The following is a 10,423-nucleotide window of genomic DNA, read 5'->3' as shown; positions in this document are numbered from 1 at the left end:
GTTTGTCCATAAAATCAAGAGATGGAGAGTACTTAGTGAAAAGTCTTACTCTGACCATTGTTATATTCAATTCGAAATAGATCTAAAGACCCCCCAAGCTAGGGAGTTCAGAAATGTGCGAAATACCGACTGGGGGGTTTACAACAAAAAACTGAGAACTTTATTGCCAAAGATACCTCCCCGGGACCCCGCCACGCGGGTGGAATTGGACGGGTTGGTTAATCAGGTCACTAAAGCCATGAATAGTTCTTTGTCAGCCGGATGCCCGGTTGTTAGATACAGGGGGAAAAACAAACCACCTTGGTGGTCAAAACAATTATCCTCGTTACGTGAATCCAATAGAACAATGTTCAATAAGGCCAAAGCCACAAGAACAACAGAGGACTGGGAAGCCTATACGGCTGATTTCAAAATATACAAAAAAGCAATTAGAACTACGAAACGTAAATCATGGCAGAGTTATTACAAGGGAATTGAGGAAACCACGGAAGCGGCCAGATTAAGAAAAATTCTTGCAAAATCGCCATGCACCCTTGGCTATCTCAAGGGTCAAGGGAACTCATGGACTACGACGAGTGTGGAATCTTTAGGTCTCCTCCTGGACACACACTTCCCTGGAAGCAAGCCGATGGAACTTAGCGACCCCACAAATGACGGTGGGCTATCTGATCTAGGAAATCGACTGATTACTAAGGCGAAAATCGAATGGGCTATTAAGACTTTTGGTCCTTACAAGTCACCGGGACTGGACGGCATACACCCGGTAGAACTGCAGCAATGACGGAGTATTATCTCCCCATTCATTGCGTCTATTATAAGAAGCTGTCTTAACATGGGCTATTTTTCGCTAGGCTGGAGAGAGACAAAAGTCTCCTTCATACCTAAGGCAGGTAGGTCCTCTCAAATCAACCCCAAGGACTTCAGACCCATCAGTCTTGCGTCTTTTTTGCTCAAAATTTTAGAGAGGATAGTGGACGATTATGTACGGGGCGTGATACCAACTAGTAGGCTCTCCCCAGCGCAGCATGCCTATACGAAGGGCAAATCAACAGAAACCGCCTTGCACTCGCTCGTCGGGTTGGGGGAAAAAAGTTTATCTGATAAAGAGTATACTCTGGTTGCCTTTGTTGATATAGAAGGCGCCTTCAACAACATTAAAGCAAGCGCCATAACGGGTGCCTTAGAAGAGCTTGGAGTTGACCACAACGTAGCGGCGCTGATTGAGTCTATACTTGTCAGCAGGAAGATAACCGCTAAGCTTGGCAAAACCACAATAAGTAGAGAGGTCTGTAGAGGCACTCCTCAGGGAGGGGTTCTCTCCCCTCTTCTCTGGAATTTGGCAGTAAATTCTCTGCTGAAGGCACTAGAGAGGGGGGGCTGCCACGTCACTGAATATGCTGACGATCTGGCAATTGCCGTTAAAGGTAAATACCATAATACCCTAATGGAGATTTTGCGCTCTAACCGAAGCAATTCTCTTTACAAGGAAACATAGGCTTCCCACAGTCTCACCGCTAATCTTTATGGGTGTGGAGATATCTTTGAAGGAGAATGTTAAGTATCTAGGACTCATATTAGACAGGAAACTTACGTGGAAACCTAATATAGAGGAAAGAGTAAAGAAGGCCAACGTTGCATTACATACTTGCAAACAAGCGGTCGGAATCAAGTGGGGGCTAACACCTCGTATTACACATTGGCTTTACACCTCGGTGGTCAGGGCAATATTATTATATGGAATACTCGTATGGTGGCCAGCAACTGAAAAGTCAAGTTACCTAAAACTATTGAGTAAGGTCCAAAGAACAGCGTTTTTATGCATTTCAGGCGCCTTAAGGACCACCCCAAACAAAGCGCTAGAGGTGGTAACCAATCTGCCCGCATTAAACCTGGTGGGAAAATACGCGGCCGCGGATTCAGCGCTCAGACTAAAAAGCATGGTGCTATGGAAAGATCGGCGGTTCGGTCACGCCTCTATACTTCACACTCTGGGTAGTCATGAACAAGAAGTTGACTACTCCGCCCCTAAACCAACCTTCGATAGGCTCTTCAAGACGAGCATCCCGTCAAGAAGAGAATGGCAAACACCAAGACCATGGAGAAGGTGGGAACTGAATTTTTATAGGGGTGGATCCAAGCTAGACAACAGGGTTGGCTACGGAGTTTTCTCCAAGGAACTAGGACTAGAATTATCCGTCCGAATTCCGGACCACTGCAGTGTTTATCAGGCAGAGGTTTTAGCTATAAAGGAGGTGGCTGTGTACCTTAGTACGCATGTCGTAACGAGGACTACGATTAATATTTTCTCGGACAGTCAGGCGGCCATTAAATCAATGAACATGGAAATGCTGAGATCGAAGGTTGCGCAGGAATGTCTAGCAGCTCTAAACGATATCAGCGCCGTGTTCAAGGTCAGCCTAATTTGGGTTCCGGGACATAGAGATATTGAAGGAAATTGCAGGGCCGATGAGCTAGCCAGAAAAGGTACCAATCTCCCCCTATGTGAAAACAGAGGCACAATTGGGATACCCATGGCAACCTGCAAACGAGAACTTCGAAACAGCATGATCCAAGAGGAAAACAGGTCATGGCTAGAGGGGGGCACTTGTAGAACAACTAGGCTACTTTGGCCACAAATAGATAAGAAAAAGACGAAAGAGTTGCTCAGCCTCTCAAGAGAGGATATTGCAAGGGTCATGGCTTGTGTTACCGGTCATTGGCTATTTGGCAGGCACTCTTCGAGACTAGGAATATTCTCCCACGAATATTGTAGAAGTTGCAGGGATGAGGAAGAGGAAGAAACCGTAGAGCACTTCCAGCTCTTGCCAGGAGGAGAGCAGGCTTTTTAGGTAGGCCCTTCTTTAGCTCTCTTACGGAATTATCATGCGTAGGAATAAAGCCAATCCTACGCTTTATAAGAGCTTCGAAATGGTTCTCTGAAGATTAGTCACAGAGGTTCCCGTGTTCTGCAGTGGTATCACAATGGACCTTCAAAAAGGTCTAAGTGAGTTGGTAATTCGAAACGACTGCCACATCAACCTAACCTAATCTAACCACTTCGTAAATGTCTTGGAAACCACAATTTGTGTGTATTTTAGAGCACTTAAGCTACCTGGGAAGACGCGTACAATACTACCTATAGTTGTACATAAATATAGGAGTGTTCGCTATGCAAAAAATTTGTACAAGTTGGTACCAATTGTTACCAAATCGTGTTCGTTTAGCCAAAAACCCAGTAAAACTTGTAAGGAGAGAGCACAATTTTGACATTTCATTTGGAGGGGAAGTTGCGAATTCGTGCTGGGAAAATTTTTGCCAGTAAGAATTTGCAAGCAGGATTGTGGCACACGGTTGCATTTTTGTCAACAATTATTTGAATCAACGAGTTCGTTAAATTTAATCAAATAATGTAAAAAAAATATTTTTTAAAAACAAGCTTTTATTTAACCGTACAATCAAAGGAATAAAATGAAGTAGTGTAACAAAAGATTTTTTAGCAAGAAAATTTTGTCAAAACTGCACTAAAATGAATAAAATAAGATAAGTTAAGGTCTCGTTAAAGTTACTAAAAGCCATTTTGTGAAAGAGTTATTCAAACTCTAATGAAAATTACTAACAATTTGCACTAATTTACTTCGTTTTTAAAAAAGCTTGTCGCGCGAATAGCAAACCGGCATTTAAATATCTGCATACATACATATACATACATACCTAACCAATTATGCATGTACGCTGAATTCGCCGACAAGCTTTTTTAAAAGCGAAGTAAATTAGTACAAATTGTTAATAATTTTCATAAGAGTTTGAATAACTCCTTTCACTAAATAGCTTTTAGTGCAGTTTTGACAAAATTTTCTTGCTAAAAAATCTTTTATTACACTACTTTATTTTATTCCTTTGATTGTACGGTTAAATAAAAGCTTGTTTTTAAAAATTATTTTTTTTACATTATTTTATTTTATAATTTTAAGTCCATTTATAAAATCGTTGTATATTAAAAAGTGTTATTTTATTTTATGTAAAAAATTCTGCAATAGATATTAAAATAATTCAACTTGCAATGAAAGAGAACAGAAGACTTGGCAAGCAAAATGTTGTTTGCTTACGTTTTGTATAAACATATATATGTACATATAGCAGCAGTCAATTTTATTTAAAGAAATGGCGTGTCGTCCATTTCCGCTGTAGCATGGCATATATTTAGGCGCACTATTTAACTTCTTCTGGCAGGGCGACATCTGGAGTCTTCTAATTCCTACAACGAGGTTCATATCTAGACTAGATTGATATCTAGAATTTGCCACAGATAGCTTTGGTAGACTACCGCCGCGGCGCGCCGGCAGCTTTAACAATTTTACAGTGGTTTTACGTTCTTTGGCAAATTGCGCTCTGTTAGCCATAAATCTTACTATTTTTTTACCGCCTTTGAATCAAGACCCCTGGACCATATGGGGAATTCATTTATATTTTAAATTGCATTGTCATCATGATTGGAACTATGCTGAAAATTTCAAGTCTCTAACTTGTCGGGAAGTCAATTTAAAATCGATTGGAAATTTCCGCGATTTGCGCGGGATGACCAAGTTAAATAAAAGCTTATAATAAAAAAAGCACATGTGTGGGCCCCACACCCGGTAGAAATCTTAACCAAAATAAACTACGAGACTAAAAATCAGACGAATAAAGTTGTTTATTGTATCCAAAGTTGGTACCAAGTTGATAAGTTTTTAGCATTTCTTATATTTTTAATTTTTAATTTTTTCGAATACAAAGTATATGATAATTCTTTTTCGCTTTATTTCGTATTCGAAAAATTATGTGTTTCAATGGACACATCGATTTGAATACATAATTTAGATTTAGATAAAATAAAACATTTAGATTATTGTTTGTATTTTGGTCGATTTTAAATTTGCTACCCCAAAATAATTGATATCAAATAAAACACCTCTTTGAGGTAAAATTTTTGTACTCCTTTATTACTCGCTTAGGAGCCAAAAGAGAGATCGCTCAAGTGAGCAATAAAAGAATACTCCCTGAGGCATAATTTCGGAGCAATAACTGAGATTTGTCGGGTTTGTACTCCATTATTACTCGCTTAGGAGCAAAAAGCGATGTCTCCTAAGCGAGCCATCCAAGAGAATTCCTTTTGATCGATAGGGGAGCTATACGCACCTCGTTCAAAACAATTTTGTGTTTTTGGAAAAATTTATCATGAAGAAAACAAGACAGATATGGAACTTATACGTAAATATGTATGTATGTACATACACACATACAGCCAACATTAAGGTCCATCGGTATGTATGACAAAATTTGTTTAAACTTATTTAGTCTGTTCCTTTGAACTTCGGACTAAAGTTCTGAACACATTGAAAACGACGAGCTACGGACCACAGCTTCCAATTTGTGATCTTCATTATCTAAATGCCTTGTCGATGGCGACATGATTTCTTTGAACGCGGCAGCGACATCATGAATTTGTATGAGTTTGACATAAAAGAAGAGGAAGAACCTTATCTGTCGCCAGAAAAATAGAAATAGATCTAATCTGGCCACAACCACAGCCGTCGCGTAGCCCGGTCGTCGCCAAAATAATTATCTACATAAGAGTACGTGTTAAAATAATTTGACAGCTGTGGTTTGTAGCTCGTCGTTTTCATTGTGTTCGGGCTATAAAACCTGTGGAACTGTCAAACTACAATTTTACGCTCTCAAATGAGAGTAAAAGGAGAATAGATGCAGAAGTGCATAGGAACGCAAAAAGCACTATTTCCTGTAAAAACGTCAGACGGTTTGTTTACATGTCATTGGTACTACACTGATTTGGCTGAAATATCACTAAATAATTATTAAAATCTATACATATTCAAATATTTCGTTGTTTACTTCCATTTTTTAACAAATATAAGGTTCTTTGCTTTCACCGCTTTCTGTTTTTGTTTGCACATGTAAATCAGCTGATCGTTTGACACTTTTCATGAACTTACAGGAAATAAACTCCGGACTAAATCCTGTAACTTCTGACTAGGAACAGTTGCTCAGTTACTCTCTCAAATGTGTTCCCACTTACAGGTTTTATGTCAAAAGGAACGACTTCCTGTAAGTTCTGACTAAATCCTGTAAACCGGACTGCTATTGGAACAGACTAATTAATTATTTTATTATTATCTTAAACTGCATTTCAGATGACGTAGTTATCGCTTAAAATGTCTGAGTTCTTACGTTTCTTACCCTGTTCAGCCCAGAACTTTAATTGGGTTCGAAATCCAGTGAATTCCTAGTATGCAAATACCTTCAAGTATTAGTTTTAGTTTCTTCTGGCATGATATTTATCAAAATAAAACGGCATTTGACAAATCGCCTAGGTAGAGTTCTCTGATACCTGCTGAAATGGTCCGGAACTTGCTAACACTTTGATGCGCTTCGTTTCTGTGGACTCCCAGGTGAATACGAATCCCCAACATACCTTCATCGTACCGTTTTAAGTTTATAATCTTTAGCTTTCATAAATTTTTCTGTACTATTATTAAGTAAGCATTAATTTGCATGTTTTACCTGTTTATTATTGCAAGGTTTTATAGTAATGTGCGCATTCGATAAAAAAAATTAAATAAATGGATTGCGTAAATAGAAAAATCTTTTTAGCCAATGTAAAAGTCTATTTATGGAGCAATGAGGGAGTACTCTCCTACTAATCCGTAAGGAGGAGTTTGGGAGTATAGAAACCTTTTTTATTACTCGTAAAGGAAGTTTGCGGGATGACTCTTATGGGAGTACTCCCGTATTGCTCGTTTGGGAGGAATGTGGGATGTTTTCCTTTATGCACTCCCTTGTTGTCTTTTTGGGAGGTTATTCTGAGATTACTCCCGTATTGCTCCCTAAGGAACTTTGGGGGATGCTATTTATGTGTGCGCTCCCCGATTGCTCGTTTAGCAGGTAAAAGGGATTACTCCCCCTCCTAGGACATACAATGTTAAAGGGAGTATACAAAATTACATGCTTATACACAGAAGCATAGGGAGTAATGGGGAGTATTCGTATGCTCCCTAGGGAGTACTCACCGAGCAATCGTACGATGCTCCCAAGTTCTACTGGCTAGAAGCATAAGGAGTAATGTGGAGTATTCGTGTGCTCCCTAGGGAGTGCTCACCGAGCAATCGTACGATGCTCCCAAGTTCTACTGGGTATATACAACAGTAAAACTTTAATAAATGTTACTCTTGCGCTTTGTTTATATCTCATTCTGGTTCCATAAAATAATTTTAATTTCCCTTGACTATTAATTCCAACACAACAGCTTCTTAAATATGGGCGGCAAAATGCTCCCCACGCGATCACTCGTGCTTCACGAAAGGGCGCGACTACTCTAGGGTTAAAATACCGCCTACGCAGAAAGGTTTTCCCTGCAAAAGGTGTTCAGCCCCCCTTTGGCAACACAGAAAGGAGAATTCTACTTAGTGGGGGTTATAATTCCTAAGTGCGGCTGAAGGCCGCCTACGCAGAAAGGTTTTCTCTGCAAAAGGTGTTCAGCCCCCCTTCTTTGGCAACACAGAAAGGAGAATTCTACTTACTGAGGGTTATAATTACGGTGACCACAAATATGTTTTGAAAATGCAGGACAATTTTTTTAAAAATTTACGTACATATAATTGCGTATTCATACATATATGGCTCATTCCATCTCAAATCACCCAGGCCGGGGGAAAGTGAATTTAAGTTTGCGATAAAACTCAAAGGGATTGTTCCTTGAACAAATTAAGGAGATACGTATTTTTTCTTTTTGCTCAGAAATGCGAATTTTTCGAATAATGAATTTTTTTCTTTTTGAGTACGAACGCTTCTTTTTCCTCTCTTAATAGCAACTTTTGATGAAATCGTTTATAACTGCCGCAAAAAAGCAAGGATTTTAACGATTTTTTTTTAAATTGCAGATATTGATCTACTGAATGGATCTAGTGAACTAAACATCAGTAATTGTTTATTAATAATTAATTATTGTTTATAAACAAAAAAAATTTTTTTTTCAAATTGATTTTTTTCAAATTGCCACATCTTTTTTTTCTCAAACTTTTTTGTCTATTAGGAAATAGTATAAACTATTTTCAGTACGAGTAGCAAAATGCTAAAATTCGTCATTTTCGAGTTATGATTTTTTTTCTGAAAATGCACTTATATGATGCTAGCAGATTTTCGTGCCAGTTGAGGGCACAAAAATTGTTGCCCATTATGACAAAATTTCCTTGCTGGAAATTTTTTGAGGTTGCCCGATCAGAGCCAAAAGTTTTTCCCAATTGGGCTCTAAGTTTGACCCTATTGGGGCCCAATTAGCGACTTGCCCAATCTACCGAAGATTTCCCCAACCAGTGCGCACAATTTGCTCAAATGAACATGCATACGCAATTAAAACGTTTTTATCGATAAAATCACACATACACACATCAAAATTCCCTACGAAAAAAAATATTTTTTAATTTTTTTCTTGAAAAATTTTCGATTCGGTAGATCAATATCTGCAATTTAAAAAAAAATCGTTAAAATCCTTGCTTTTTTGCGGCAGTTATAAACGATTTCATGAAAAGTTGCTATTAAGAGAGAAAAAAAAGCGTTCGTACTCAAAAAGAAAAAAATTCATCATTCGAAAAATTCACATTTCTGAGCAAAAAGAAAAAATACGTGTCTCGTTAAATTGTTCAAGGAACAATCCCTGTGAGTTTTATCGCAAACTTAAATTCACTTTCTCCCGGCCTGGGTGATTTGAGATGTAATGAGCCATATACATTCCTCGTCATTTGAATAGCGCACCCTTTATTTGGATTTTCTTCTAATACAAAGTATGCTTGACAACATTTTTATATGGAAGAAAATGCGCAGCACCGTCAACACAAAAAAAATGTCGCCCCTTTGTTTTCTTTTATTTTAATTTTCCAAAAATTTTATTATCGGGTTTAGACGTAGACGTTTTATAAAAAATTTATGAATATCAAACAAACACGAGGAAAACTGTAGCTACTAAGGATACAGTCCAGTGCGCTATTTAAATAACGAAGAGTGTATATTTCTTAATTATTAATCCAATTTTAAATTTTAAACATAAATCATATTCGCTTCTTTGGTATTAACCCTTTTGTAATGAATATTTACAAAATTATAATAAGGCATATTACATATTACTTTACACGAAATATGAACCTCTGTAAAGTAAATTTTTTAGGCAAACGTTGGGTCGCTGAACACGAAAAAAATACCCATGGTTTCAAAAAAGTGTTTTCGATATTTGTTCGAAAAACATATTTTTTGTACTTTTTTCAGTTGATCGTCAATATCTCATGAAATGACCTACAGTTCGAAAGGTATTGATGGGCCCTTTGCAAAAGTATATAATTTGTGCAGATCGTAATCCGTAACATCTACATTTCTCATCAGATTTTCATTTACTGTAAAAAGAAAATGATTGAAATTTCACTTTTATCGATTTTGGTCGGTTGTAACACTAATTTTCATCGAAATCGGCAAAGTAACTGTAGGTTAAATTACGAAAACGTTTGTTTGAAAAGAAAATTGGCTTTAGAATGCATTGACTGGTTGAACCTTCAAAACCAGCTTACCATTATGTAGTCATCAATTAGTTTCGACACTGCTTTATTTCGATTAAGAAATTTAATTTTAAGATGTCGAAGAAAATGCGGGACAAAGGCAGGACACTTGGGGAAAAATCAGTACATTTTGGGGGTTTTCTGTTTTGAAAAACTACGCAGGACAGACCTTTAAATAACGGTACGGTCCTGCAAAAAAACAGAACGGATGGTCACCGTAGTTATAATCCCTAAGTTCGGCCGAAGGCCGCCTTCGCAGAAAGGTGTTCAGCCCCCTTCTTTGGCAACACAGAAATGAAAATTATACTTAGTAAGGGACATAATCCCTAAGTGCGGCCGAAGGCCGCCTACTCAGAAAGGTGTTCTCTGCAAAAGGTGTTCAGCCCCCCTTCTTTGGCAACACAGAAAGGAGAATGCTACTTACTGAGGGTTATAATTCCACAGTCAAGTCCCTCTCCAATCCGACGAAGCGTAGGGACAATGTCGCTCTCACCTTCGGCACCACCACCACGTCGGATCCGCGGTCGTGCGCGCGCTTCTTTAGCCGGCAATTCATTGCACACCCAGAGAGAGACAAAACCCGCCGCAGCGTGCTACGTAAAGCACACAAACTCCGCCCCCGAGACACACCACTGTGCTTCACCACCGAAGAGACGCAGGCAGCTGTCAACCACGCCAAGTCATCGAAGGCGTTAGGCCCAGACGGAATTTCCATGCAGATGCTGAAAAAGCTAGGACCTGCGGGAGTCGAGTATATGACCGCCGCTTTCAACTTGTCACTGTCCACCCTGATCATCCCCGAGATGTGGAAAATGGGTAGGATCATT

This window comes from Rhagoletis pomonella, unplaced genomic scaffold (assembly GCF_013731165.1).
Source record: "Rhagoletis pomonella isolate Grant_MI unplaced genomic scaffold, Rhpom_1.0 Rhpom_scaffold_00003, whole genome shotgun sequence".
Lineage (NCBI taxonomy): Eukaryota > Metazoa > Arthropoda > Insecta > Diptera > Tephritidae > Rhagoletis > Rhagoletis pomonella.
The sequence above is the reverse complement of the archived record's forward strand: the minus strand, read 5'-3'. Positions refer to the sequence as shown.